A 14,384-nucleotide genomic window follows, 5' to 3' on the forward strand; every position below is an offset into this window, starting at 1 on the left:
CCTGCTTGGGGTGCCTTGCAATGGACTGCCATAGCATCCTGGTGTGTCCCTCCCCCTCCCAGACTTGCACCATGTGTTGCTGGGTTAGGCTCCAGTTTGCCACAACCCTGCTTGGGACAAGTGGTTTCAGTCAGCATTAGGAAGCTAATTTCTGTAAGAAGGAAATATTCATGCTGATCTGAGAAACCAATCTCTTCACTTCCATATAGATCCTGTTTTATTCTGAGTGTGTTTCTCAAAGTGCATACTCCTTCTTGCCTGCGAACCTGTTCCGGTGTTCTGTTGTCATAATTTTAATTGGCCTACAGACTGATAGGGAATAATGTTGGTATATCACCCCAGTGAACATGAACTGACCAACCCATTAATTTAATTGCCCCAGACCACCAATACCCAAACCAAGCATGGGGGATCCAATCCCTGACGCTGATGACCTTTCGTTCATAGGAAAAAATCTCTTGCATATACTGCATTACATTGGTTCACAAGGAGCATAAACACCCTTGAACCTGGCCTATGAAACTTACAGATGAGGAACAATTTGATTGAGGGCCTGGAAAGGGATATGTGATGCACACAGCAGTGCAGTCGCTATGGCTTATCTTGTCCTGCTATTTGCTGCTATTTTGATTTCAAAAGAAGCATTCTGAATGCAGGGTTTGAGTATAACTGACATGCAGCCTCTGCTGCTTGTATCTCTGCATTAAAATATCGGTTAAAGTTTGATCATTCTGTCATTGCTGCAAAAAGAGTCTGTTTGCAGCAGCTATCCAACTTGAAGCAGGTATTTGACTGAAAGCATTGAGATGCCATCAGAAACTTATTCTCTTATTACATAGACACATTCTCTTATGTCATTTTAGGGCACACTGCAAGCTGAAGCTATGTGAGTCATGTGACCCCCTCCCCCATGCTGGTGTCCAATTGGTTATGAGTATGCAATACTAGAGCCAGAGGAATCCCTGAGGATCGGCCTTTGATTGCAATATAATACTTCCCATCGGGGGGGACAGCACTCGCTTGACACAACAAACCACACTGGTGAATTGTGATGAATTCGGTGCCTTGGTTTCCCTCTTTGTTAAAAAATGCAGTTGTCACGATTACAAACATAATTGCACTTAATACCGAAGAACATAAACAGCCCAACAATGAGATTATTTTGTGTGGTGTGTCTTTGCCTTCATTTTAGGCAAAGTTACCGGTTACTATTATTATTATTATTATTATTATTATTATTATTATTACACACTATTACTACTACTACTGCTACTACTCTGCTGACACTTTTTCCCCAAAGTGCCCCACTAAAGCATCAACATTGTAAGGTGCCCTAACTATACAGTTCTACAGGATAACTGTAAGGAGAACTGAACAGGAGTGTGTGAAAGTAGGACCGGCCTGAGACGCATTGCCCTTGACAGTGTCCTGCCGCTCCTGCCGAGAACCAGCCTCCTGAAGGCAAATCGCAAGGGGTTGCAAAGCGAAGGTTAGCCCCCTCCCCCTTTTTTTTCTGTTGGCTGTGGGACAGTCGTCAGTCCTGCCTGAGACGAGTGTTGAGCTTGAGTGTCAATGCATCCCGATTGACCAATTAAACTAGTCATGAATTGTGTAAATACAGTCAATTAACATGTTTCATTTTTTTCTTTTTTTTTAACATCTGCCTCGTGATTTAAAATGACATAAACTAATTTAAGCCCCTCTTGACTTTAAAAGCCAAGCCATATGCAGGAAGACATCCAAATCAATGTGAAGAAAAGTCAATTCTTTTAGAACACTCTTAATACCCTCATCCAGGTTTGTCAAGGTAAAACAGACTTCCTCACGGAGGGGACCGGCAGATCGGTCACGGGACTATAAATTGGGGGGAAGAAAAGGCAGCTGGTTTAATTCTCCCTTAGCAACTCTGCTCGGTCCGTCAGATGGTGGCGGACGAAGGACAGTCTGCGGTGTTCCTCAGCCTCACTCCTCACCATCAGATAGCTTTTGTTCATGTGGAGCATATACAGTTCCCCCCACCCACCCGCATTCCCCCTCCCCATTCCCCCCACCGCCGAACCCCCCGCCCCACACATCAGCACCCGTCCGAAACAGTGAGACAAGGGTGCCACGCTTACCAGTGTGATCTCTTCGGTCCTGTTCGCTGTTATGGGACGACCCATCCAAAGAGCCTGGCACTTCGGACTAATGATTTGGTGCCGTAGTGAGTTCCCCTGATTGCTCCCTCATCAGCATGTGAAACTGCGGTCCTCTCACTCTGTACCACTGCAGCACTACTCGCTCTGCTGTATGCTCTCTCTCTCCCTCACTCACTCGCTCTCTCTCTTTCTTTCTCTCTCTCTCCCCCACCCAGTCTCCCAGTGTCATCCTCTCTGTCTCCCCTCTCTCCCTTCTACCTCTTTCCAGCACACCCCCCCACCACCACCCCCACCCCAACACAAGCCAACCCCCTCACAATCATTCGTGGTTTGCCTCCCCCATTATCGATGCTGCTCACCCACACGCGCACACAAGCACCACTGCAATCCCCACACGGTCCGAAGTTCAAGGGCGATTCCCGGCAGATCGATTCGCACTGCTGCCTGCCATACGCCACCCCCCCCCCCCCCCCCCACCCCCCAAGTCACCAGCACGCCCCATGCAGGCAAAACGCATGTCAACACAGAGGTGGGAAAGAAGTGAAAGGGGACTGTGCAAGTGGTGGGGGGGTGAGACACACACTGCAGTACTGGTGTGAGGATGTGCAGCCGTTTTTCTGGAACGGGGCTGCTCCACATGCAGCCAAGTATTACATAAACCACATCTCCAGCGTCGTCCATTCACCCCCCCTTGCCTTCCTTACCATGCACTCACACACCCAGATCAGCATACATGCTTTTTCTTTAAACTTCCCCCTTCTTGTCCAGGAGCAAAGACCATGTGTGCGCTGAGCAGCCGGCTACACCTTGAGGCAGAAGAACCACCACAGGTAGCGCTCACCACACCTTAGAAACAACTCAAGGTTCGGAGTAAACAGACGCTTTGAACAGCTCTGCGACTAAAAGTCTTAAAAATACTGCATCACACAAGAATGAGCAGGCAGCCATGTGGAGAAAGCTTTCCCATTAGCCTCTGCCAGGCCATACGTCACACACTCGTTTTAAAGACACAAACAAAAGCCAAGGGTTGCAGTGTTCTTTTCAGGTTGCCAGAGCGCAGCAGAGGTAGGTGGAAAGAGGCCACCATCAGTCATCTTCCTCATTTATATTCTGAAGAGCCAGTTACATTGCTTATAGGCCTATGGTTTCATCAGCTGGCACAGTGGGGTGTACCTTAAACACTTGAGCCCCCAGCTTCAGTTTTTTTAACTGGTGGGTCACCTGACTTCTACAGTGAGGCTCCCTGGTATTTCACCCATCAAAATTAATAAGTAAATTTAAAAATTTAAAAATAAAAGACAAATGTTAACGTGGTCGGGAAATACAATACAATACACTAATGTGACACAATCCTACTAGTACTGGGACATTAGGGCTGCAGGTCGAACCCTTGGGATTTTCTTTTCAGGGTTCTGGCTGCTGTACCCCTGAGCAAGGTACTTAACCTGAGATGCTTCTGTGCACTATTCAGCTGTGAAAATGGATATAACCTTGGGCAATGCAGTAATACTAAAATGAAATATTTAAAGGTTTGTGATACACATTTTGTTAAATAAGCATGTGGCCATCGACAGCAGAGACGGTTAAGTGTGTCACAATATTTTTAATATATTTTCCAAAAAACGGGGGGACAAAAAAAATCATCAATGCAGAACGCAAATTGTTAAAAAAAACCTTTTATTTCAATAGCTGAAATTATTTACTTGCATAAAACCTTTAGCAATAATCATATTATTTTATTATGTTTTAATTACCTTCATTATTTATGCATCATTATAAATCCTGATTTGAATCGGATTTCTCCTATGTTCCATCATGAGATCATTAATCATTTTCTTGAGTGGATAGTGAATAAGCACAATGTTCATACAAGTTGTTCATACACCACTTACTGTGCTGTCACGTCAAAATGACTAAAGAAATGATGTATATGATGTATTAGAACCACTGGTTAATCACATGACTGGACTACCCTTGCCAATTAGTCATGCGAGGATCAACGGTCCATTGCATTAGTAATAGTATAGCTTGGCCTGCTGAGTCTACAGGAATCTGATATGACAGCGATGCTACACTTGGGAGTGGCTGCAGGAGTTAGATTGTTAACCACACTGAAGGACCTGGGTCTTCAACTGAGCAAACAAGCCTCTGTTACTATAAAGTTAGGTTGTGGTTCTCAGAGCACTGGTTTGAGCTCTGTGATCGCCGGGTTCAGCAATGCTCTCACAGGAGCTGTGTTTGGAGGGCTGCCGGAAGCAGGAACTGTACAAGCTGTCACATTATTAGAGCAGCAGGTAACATAGTGGTGAATTTTTACATGGTCGGGGTTAAGTCCCAAGATAGACCCTTGACTTGAGCCTTATTATAAATATCTAGGAGCAAAAAGTGTTTCTGTTAAAAGTAAATGAGTTTGGAAGCCAGCTGTGGTATTATATACAGCATAAATAATACTAATTTAGGTGAAAGAAAATAAACCACAACATGATTCACTTTCACATGTAAGATGATCTCTTTCGGTGCAGAAATCTTGATCTTAATTGATCAAATTATGAGCATTAGTACCTGAGTTCCTATTTTGAAGAACGGGGGGGAGGGGTTCAGTTTAATTATTTCCTGGCTTCGGTGGTCCGTTTGTGCTTCGATTTGGCTGTTACCCAGTTAACACCTTCAGCAGGGTAAATTTTGGTGCTGGACGTTTACCTTGTGTCACAGAAAGTGATTTCCCCCCTCTTAAGTGGTGTGGTGTCTTCACCAAGTAACAATGAGCATCCAGAAATGGGTTCGGTGTGTCCTCTGTCACATGAAGTACAAAAGGGAAGTTTTTTGACATAGACAATTTCTGTTGAAATACCACAGTGTTACCGATGGATGTGATCTATGACCATTGACTTGTTTTCTTTTTCATACAAAGATTGCTTCCATTACTTTAGCATGACATCTTGAACTACATAAAATAATTGACCTGATCCATCACTGTTTACCCATGATGCATCTGTAGTAGGCTGAATCAAGGCATGCTTTTTCATCTGTAGAGTCAGGGTGAGGTTACATACATTGTAAACTTGAAACACAGTTTACCGCATGTTTACAAAGAGTCACCTATATGGATACCGGCTTCTTTCATCAGAAGGAAACCAAAAACTGTTTGTGGATGGTTTGCTCCCCTCCCCAGCTCACCTGTAAACCCCTGTCTATTAGTTTATAAAATTTTTGTCTTGTGAATAACTGTGCAATTCCATTTCTGTATCAGTTTACTTTTGAAAAGCTGCTTTTCCAAGTTCCCCCAGAGCAAGCAAATGTTGAACAATCTGTTTCACTACAAAAGATACCGGAGCATGCTGATGCCTTCCTTTCCGACCGACTATGGATAAAATACACTATTGGGAACTGTTTCACTCTCATCTACATCTTACCATGACAAAGATGGATTGAGAAAGACTAGCATCTCGGCACCGTTATTTGGAATTGTTACATGATGACATACTGCAGCGTTGCAGTCTTTCTCCATCATGAGAATGCCAAAGTATTGATTAGCGGCTGTATTTATGGCATGCATGCGGTAACCTCTGGTGTCTGCCACAATGAGTTACAAAGTGAACAGCTCCGTGTGAAGATCTAGGGATGCAAGGGGCAGTGTTTTCACTTACCGTTTACCCTGCATATTGCGTGTAATCTGAATGACTGACTCCCGCCTGCACCTTGAGCAAGCCGGACAGAAAAGCAGTATTTGTTTGCTTTTGTTAATTGTTTCCTTTGAATTCAGAGCTACTGAACCAGTTATAACACAGCTGTTTCCGTCATTATAATTTCTCTGGACAACTAGGGAGATTGCAGTCCAGGACTTCAAACGGGATAAATTGTGGTGTTCTGGAAGCAAGCAAACAGATGAGTCACTACCTTATAAGTTGAGCAAAAAGTTATCCACGAGAAAACACACCAAAGTGCATGTCATGATCATGCAGCAAAACAAAATGTCCTCCCACAGCAAGAGGAAGATCTTCATTTACCAGGCTTTTGCATGTGTTTAATTTATTTGCAGAATAAACAAGTCTATAACCATCCATATAGTTCAATTATTTTGGAGTCTGGATCTGAATAACCTCAGAAAACTTTGCTTCCAGTCCTTACTGCACGGCTTCAAAGAGAACAAAATCTTGACATGCATGTTAATTAGCTGAAGATATGCTTATGATGTGAATAATGATCTAGGGTGTCTACTGTACTTCCAAGAGGGGAACGCAAAGACAAAAGGAGTGATGGGAGCTTTTCCATGATATAGCACAATCACACAGACTCAGTCAAACAGCCAATAGCTTTTCTGGTGCTTAATGAAAAAATTGCATTGTATTCTAATTCTTGCACTGAACCTGTTTGCACTAATGGCATTCCAGGTCAAAAAAAAAATGCCACTGACTTTTTTTTTATTGATATTTCTGATAATATGTTTGACATAAACAGAGCTGGGTCTTGTGACAATTTCGGCTAAGTGCTCCAGTCCTGAGGAAGAAACGATGCATTTGTTGGGTTGCAATAACATACTGAAGCAGATGAAACCCCTGACACGCCCTGAGGTGCATCGCCCTGACTCTTTGTCTAACTCAAACTAGTTGGATAGGCACGTTTCTAGTAACATGTATACCTAAAGTGCTGTTTTTCAGGAAAAAAAAGAAATCTTTGTTTCCCAGAGACATTAATTTCATAAAATGAAAAATCTATTCATCAGGGAAGGAGAATCTTTCTGTGGTTCCTGAAAAGAGATAAATCTCCCCATTTAAAAGGCAATAATAGAAAGATGATAATGAAAACAACTGTGAAATGAAGAGTAGTTACTCAGCTCTAGTCATTCTGTTCAGTTGTGAACCTTCTTGATGGGTTGCATTTGATGTGCAAACTTCTCAGTATCCTACCCTTAAATACTTTTACGAACACTGTTCCCAATGAATTTTCATAATTTCATGCCTTTTTGGATGTCATGTGCACCCAATGATAGCCCCAGGGCCCTTCAAGGCCTATCAAAGTCACCTGTGAAAGGGCCAGTTCTGGATGCCAACCAGGGTAATTATCAAGAATTACTAGTCTTCAATGGGGCAGCAATGAAATCCAAACTACCTTGAGTCTTTGCCTGCATCTGGTTGCCTCTTAATGCTAATGATTGTCTATAATTCAGAGCTAGTTTTGCGTATATTTATCGATCCGTTCCACAACGTTTCCTTGAAACCACTCCTGCGGGAGATTTTCTTATTTGCAAAGGGCTTGAAGAAGTAAATTGTTCTACCACTAATGGTTTTATTCTTCCAGAAATGCCAATATCAAGTGAAATTGTGTTCTATTTCATGCTGGATGATGAGGCAACCTAGTCCCAAAGACTCTATGAAGGGAGACATGGCTTTGATCTGGGGCTCAGCAGGTTAACTAGACGATGGAACATCTACCCAGTCAAAATGTGTTTCCAACATTGGTTTTTATTGGCCTAGCCTCCTGCATGCATGTTTCCAGAATATTCAGTAATGAAATTGTGGAAAGTAGCAAGATGGGGAAAAGAGGACCTTGTAAAAGTTAGTTTTGAGTCAGACTTATAGTCCAATATTCTTCTGTAACATCTCTGTGTGATATTTGTGCCAAACTTTTGGCCTAACAGTGAAAAACCTTTCAGTGAAATACCCACGATGTCCACCAGAAATCATTACGCATTTTCAAAGGCACAAAACATTTCCCTCTCAACTTAGATCTGGTGTTCTTTAATAATCAATAACAACACAAAGAGTAAAGCACAAGTTCATGGAATTTCTTGGTCAAGAAACAGAATTGAGCAGCAGACATTTTTTTTTATTTTAAGTAATTTTAAAGTCATTCAGGTTCTAATTGAATAGTTTTTGATTTGTCATTTGTCATTTTACTTTGTATGCAGAATATCAGACATCCAGTTTAATCTCTTCATATGTAGTTATTGTGTTTGCATGGGTTTTTTCTGTGTTCTTTAAAATCAGAATATATACATATATGTCTTGCTTTACAGCATTTTTCTTGCTCTCTCTCTATATATATATATATATATATTATATACAGTATATAAGACGCCACTTGAGTTTTTAACAAGGTTTCAGTGTGTTAAGAACACAAAAATAAAATGTATAATTACAAATATTAATTATGTATAATTTAAATGTATAATTGTTAATATTAATATGAATTTTTTTCATTCAGCTTTGTCGATAGTTACTTGTAACCTAAAGATTTTTACAAAGGACAATAACGGCTAACAACTGATTGAAAATTGTGTGCATTACTGTCTGCATTAAGATTTCATTGTTGTGCATTATTGTTGACATTATGATTTCCCTGCAAGCGACTGTAACATTAAGAAAGATATAGACAGAGGGATAGGTATTATTACATTTCTAGGGTACAGAGTTGCCTGATTTGATTGTTTCAGACACAAATTTTCAAGGCTGTTCAAAACTCTGCTTTGTCTCTGCAAACATTACTCATACCTTTACGTGTGTATTACAGAATCATTTATTCATTTATTCTAAGCCTAATGCTACCCCTTAACACTAACCCTAACCACTAGTCTTAATGAAGGTTTGTGGTGGTTCAGAGCTTGTCCCAGAAACAAAGAGCATTAGGCAGGGTACACCCTGGATGGAGGTCAGATGACAGATCACAGAATCACTTAACCTGAATAAGCACTGAGGGTATCTGGAGACACTTAGGCACCCTCTGGTGCCTCGTGAAGGTAAGTAGCAGGTGATACCCTTTGTGGTTCCAGTCCCCCCATGCACTGTTGTATCAGTGTATAACTACTACTAATGCCACAAAGGTGGTTGCTTTCTTTCATTTTCTTTAAAGACTATTTTTAAATATCTAGTCAAACCTGCTCTTCTCATCCGACGTTTTTTAAACATTCATTAATTTATTCACACTTTCACCAAAGTGACTCGCCATGCTAGATACACTATAGGAAAGTCGTTACAGTTATCCCCCCATTTATAAAGCAGAGCAATACAAATGATTCACATATTGACTAAGGGAAATTTAGATTCTACAGTTTACCCAAAACACATGTCTTAGGATCATGGATGGAAAGTGGTGCAACTAGAGGAAACCCACAAAAACATTGTGGGAATTTATTGACTGGGGGGGTGGCATTTAAATGTATATTTATTCTGAGAATACTGCTGCTTTAAGATTTTTATTTATATGTATAAGTGATCATAATATTTTTGAAAAATATGTTTAATGTTAAATGTTTAATTTTTGAGCAAATGTAGGTTTAGTGTAGTGTATCTTGTAAACTTCTTGTCATGACAGGGTTAGACACAGTTTGTGCCTTTGCTAGCAGTGTCAGTAAAAGAGCAACAATAACATGGTCAGGAAAGTGACCTAAACAATAATCTCAACAGCGAAGTAATCCTAATAGTACTGGGTCATTAGGACACACACACACACATTACAGGCTATTTAGGTTTCCAGTTATGTTTTCTCTTAGCTGTCTCCTGTGCTCTCTGAATTGCTATGCATTATTGTGCAAGTCAACAAGGGCCACTGTAAATTGTGAAAAGGCCAGCTTCCTACCCGAATAATAACACCGACCTGTTATCTGCTAATACGGAATGAGGATTGCGCTGAACTCCACCCCTCCCTACATTCTCTCACTTCCATGCTTGCACCCTCCTCAGTGACCCTGCTGGCAGCTTTTAACCTGCAGTGAAAACTTGTTTCCTACCTAGAGTGTGAACTTGATAGTGTGCAATTAAATGCACTAACATACTTGCCCTGATTCATCTTCATTTGTAACTTGGGTTTGATTTGTCTATCACTTGGGAATATCATTCTGGTAGTATTTTCAAATCTAAATTCATGTTAAACATGCTAAAAGCACTGTTGCTATTATTATTATTGTTATTATTATTGTTATTATTGTTATTATTATTATTATTATTACTACTACTTCTACTATTATTGCTACTATGACTAACAATAACAATTATGAAGATTTTAAAGAATCTGACAAATCACAGAAATACAGGAACAACCAATGATTCATAATGGATTTATTGATCACTTGCATTTTAAATTACTATCTCGAGCAGTAGTGAGGTTTCTGTGAAGCATGGCCCATCTGAATTACCTGTATTGATTTCCCATATTTTATTGCCCATTGTTTACATACAACCATGAAAATTTAATTCTGAAATGGAATATTTGCAAATAATTTTGTGAGCTGGAGAAGAGATAGAGGTGGGCCCTGGCTTAGAGTGGAATAAATCTTGATGATCAAATGTCTACTGCCTGCCCAGCATAGCAGGCTTAATGATGACCAACTGCTAGTGGTTAAGAGATACTTATCATATCATGGGATTTTAAGGCAGCTGGGCTAAGGACTGGGAAAGCGAGACCTAAGGAGAGTGCAAGGATGTAGCGGGAAGTAACGACTGGGGGTGAAGGTGGGGGATCATCCCTGGGCCTAGGATTTCAGATGTTGTCTACTGTTTGTTTGTGCCTACTTCTAGTTTTGTTGTTTTTGCTATTTCCTCAAGGAGCCTTTTTATTTGATTTTGATTAAATTATGAGTCAGCTGTCAGCGTACTTAGGAATATCTGCTCTGTTGCCTCTTCTGTGCCCATGTGGCTACCTCCTCCCCATAAGTGGCCACAATTCACAAGGCTATTTTTGGTATGATCTTATTTTAAAACGCTTTGAATGCTTATACACAAAGTAAAAGTACAATCCCACTCTCCTGAGAGTTTGCTATGTCAGTCAATGGATTCAGTCATATGTAGGGGAGGTGGTATTGTGGGTAGATTTCTGAAATCACAGTTTTGAGTCCCACCACCTTGACCATGGAACTTAAATCATAGAAAGCTTCAGCAAAAAAATACCCAGTCCATAAACAGATAAATAACTCTATGCACCTTACCGTTGTAGGCTGCTTTGGAGAAAAGCGTCAGATAAATATAAATGTACTTACCATGAAAATTTACAAAATTTCTGATTTTGTGATGCAGAAAAACCAGACAATTTGTAGCATGTGAACCACAGACATCATAGACAGGATGAGACAAAGCGATTGAACTCACTGGAACATAATCATAATCACAAATAATTACTTATTCAGCTGTCCCTATAGTGAGAGGAGATAGCCTACACTTAAATCTCCACATATGGAGACTTGCCTCCATTTTTTTCTATACACTTTTTTGGTTCCATATCTATTTGCCTTCATTATTCTGTCTCACAAGATGTGCAATGAAGCATGTATAAGTCAGTCTTTCCATTTTTAATATATTTTCTCAGTTTTGAATTGTTCAAATAATTTGTGGAATTGTACAGCAAAGACAGGGAATGGATTTATAGAATATTAGAAGACCTGGGAGTTAAAAACAACACAATGGCGTAAATCCACCAGCACGAGCTCTCACAAAAAGTAGTTGCAGCTTTGATATTTCTGTAGATTTAAATCTTACTTCTTACAAATGTAAAGATTAAAACTTGAAACATGAGTAGTTATTAAAATAATTTTTGTTTCATCACATACTGATAATTATTGATCTGAGGCCTTTGTGGCTATGTAATATCTAATTATGCGTTTATGAATTTTAAAATGAAAACTTTTGACTACTATATAAAATACAGTATATACCTACTACATATGAAATGGATACCTAATTTTTGAAAATTCTTTCACCTGTTCCATTTCATGCACTGCTTAGCAGTTTTTGACATATTCTATACAACATTGTCATCAAAAATGGCCAATGTAATTTTTTAACAATAGACCCTCACATAATACGCTAAAGTATACAAACAGATGTGTTTTTCCGGAGAAAAATACTCACAGGCGCTGGTCAGCGAAGGTCAAGATGGTATCTGAAAAAAGACCAAACAAGACATCACATTCAAGCGAACACAACAGAACACGACACAGGTTTATTTATGAATGCTTGGATCATGCATTTTTTTTTCTTTAGTGGCACTTACCTTTCAATTCATCTATTTCAATATAATAGGAAATTTATTCAACATATTTTAAAAAAAATGTACTGGTGTCACTCAAAAGTCTTTAAGTTAAAAAAAGTTTATGTAAACAGTGACAAAATAAATTTAAGCAGCAACTTTCATTTCGTCATGATTTCATTATCTGAGACAAAAGCAAGCAGAACAAAAATTATTATTATTATTATTATTATTATTATTGCAGTTGTTTTTCTTGTTGTTTGTGATCGCCATTGTTGTGGTTGTTACTGAACACAGGAATGTTGAAATAACTAATGTAAAGATATTTTGGAGGTCTTAAACTTTATTAAAACATACGTTTGTTTTAGAATGTCAGGTGGGCTGTGAGCCAGAGCAAAGTTGCAAGTGCATGCACTGCAGACACAGTGCGATTAATTAGGATGACAGAATACAGATTCCATTACAGTAACATCTCATCGTAGAACCTGCATAATCACAACCGATGGTGCATTGAGCGCCACCTATATGGTTTTATCAACTCAGAAAAAATATATCAGAATAAACAAATGAAAATGTCAAATATCAAGAATGAAGTCAATATGTAAATTAAATGTCAGAATTAATATAGACACTATAAATCCAAACATATAGATCTACAGCCCTTCCTCCCATGTTTAGCTCCCCTCATTTTTGTTCTAGTTCAATTCAGCATTTGTTTCATACATTTTTCAGAGATTTTCATTTCCAGTCTGTGTTTGTTTACAAATTTAAATGCAAATTGCTGATATCCCATAAATAAATCTCATTCTTTGACTTCTTTCACCCTTATCTGTCATTCACAATATTGTTCACAACAAATTGCTGTTGTTCACACTTTGTTGTATTCAACATGAGCTTGGTATTTCAGTTTTATGTGGAAATGAGTAAGTAAAGATTTTGAAAGCAGTACTCATCTTCTGATGTACCATGGCATCATCACAAGCAGCTGTTTATACACACCAGCGCTGCTCATTTAATTTTCAAGGCTTTAAATTTAGAAATTAGAAATAGAAACACATAAAAATGGAAAATTAATAAAATCAATGACATGATGAAATCATAAATATTTCTAGGTTTATACCAAACTGTATTTTTCAATTTGAATTTGTTCCCCATTGACCTGTGAGTACAAGTTCCATGAGACCTGGGCTTGGCATTCTTTAAAATCTCAGTTTCAACCAGTCAGAAAATTCCACATTTTTGGACTCAGGATGGTAACACGTCATGCTGGGTTAACAGTGCTTGTTAGTGGAATGAGTGTACAGGTATTTACAATCAAAAAAACTCAGTCCACCTCATAAAGTTACACAGCTGAGCCAGGCACTGCTATGTACTGCAGTTCCATCACGACACCTAATATATCAGAATGTAGACTGTGAAATATTAACAGTATTACAATATATCAATGCTTTTTGACATTTAATTTGCAATGTACAAGGTAGGTCCTTGAAACAGTAAGAGAGAAAAGCTGGTGCACAAGTGTTTATGGCATGTGAATGCTCTCAGTGTGAGATCCACAGAACTGCACAGTATATTTCTCTATTTCCCTCTTATATTTCTCTATATACCGCTATTTCCCTGTTATTGTGGAGACAATCAGTGGTATTGGTTATTGATTTTGTTATTTATCTGCACATTTTTGCTCTTTTTGCTCTAAGAGTGCTGATTGGTTGCCAGAGCGCTGTAGTCAACTGCTCAGTGACGGCTCTCAGCTGCAATAGCTGCTGTTGAATTTCCTCATCCCTGAAGAGGAGGTCTTGGGGTTCAAAGTGTCTTGCAGTGCCATCCTTGATTCAGGAAGAAGTGAAAGGGGGTCGTGAAATGGCAAAGTCAAAAGTGAACCGGGATCACATCCAAGAAAAACTTATTTCACTGCTATGCAACTCACGATGCACCAGCCACCATGAAATGCCAGCCCTTCTCCACTTATTACTTGGCATCAGTTTGACATGGTACTAGTACCGCTGTCCTTTTTTATTTATTACACAGTTGCTCTTCAAGCAGTGTAATAAAAATAGTTTAGCATGTTTATTTTACGTAGCTTGAAGGAAAATGTTAATTTTGCATATTGATTTACAGTTTTATAAAACAACGTTATTATTGTTTTCTTAAAGCATCTACATGCCAGATATGATGTATTAATTGCTTTGGCTATGATTCTTTCCTCTTCTGTCATTTCATCAATTTGTACCTTCCAGCATGGCATGAGATTAGTGGAAAAGTAGTTTCTTCATGTTACTCTGTTCCAGC

At 39.3% G+C, this 14,384-nt stretch overlaps 1 protein-coding gene across 3 annotated transcripts in view; it reads right to left on the reverse strand.

Moving 5' to 3' along the window:
* LOC114909057 (synaptotagmin-2-like) overlaps window positions 1–12,010 on the reverse strand; it is a 42,309-nt gene extending 30,299 nt beyond the window's left edge. For 2 of the 3 annotated variants that reach the window (XM_029246458.1, XM_029246456.1), the window contains exon 1: window positions 2,118–2,257. The gene's annotated coding sequence lies outside the window, so the exon portion shown is untranslated. Of the gene's footprint in view, window positions 1–2,117; window positions 2,258–11,977 lie in introns of those variants that run through there. The other variant, XM_029246457.1, reaches the window with a different exon arrangement.
* Window positions 12,011–14,384: the final 2,374 nt, after the last annotated feature.

Source organism: Scleropages formosus, chromosome 19, assembly GCF_900964775.1.
Source record: "Scleropages formosus chromosome 19, fSclFor1.1, whole genome shotgun sequence".
Lineage (NCBI taxonomy): Eukaryota > Metazoa > Chordata > Actinopteri > Osteoglossiformes > Osteoglossidae > Scleropages > Scleropages formosus.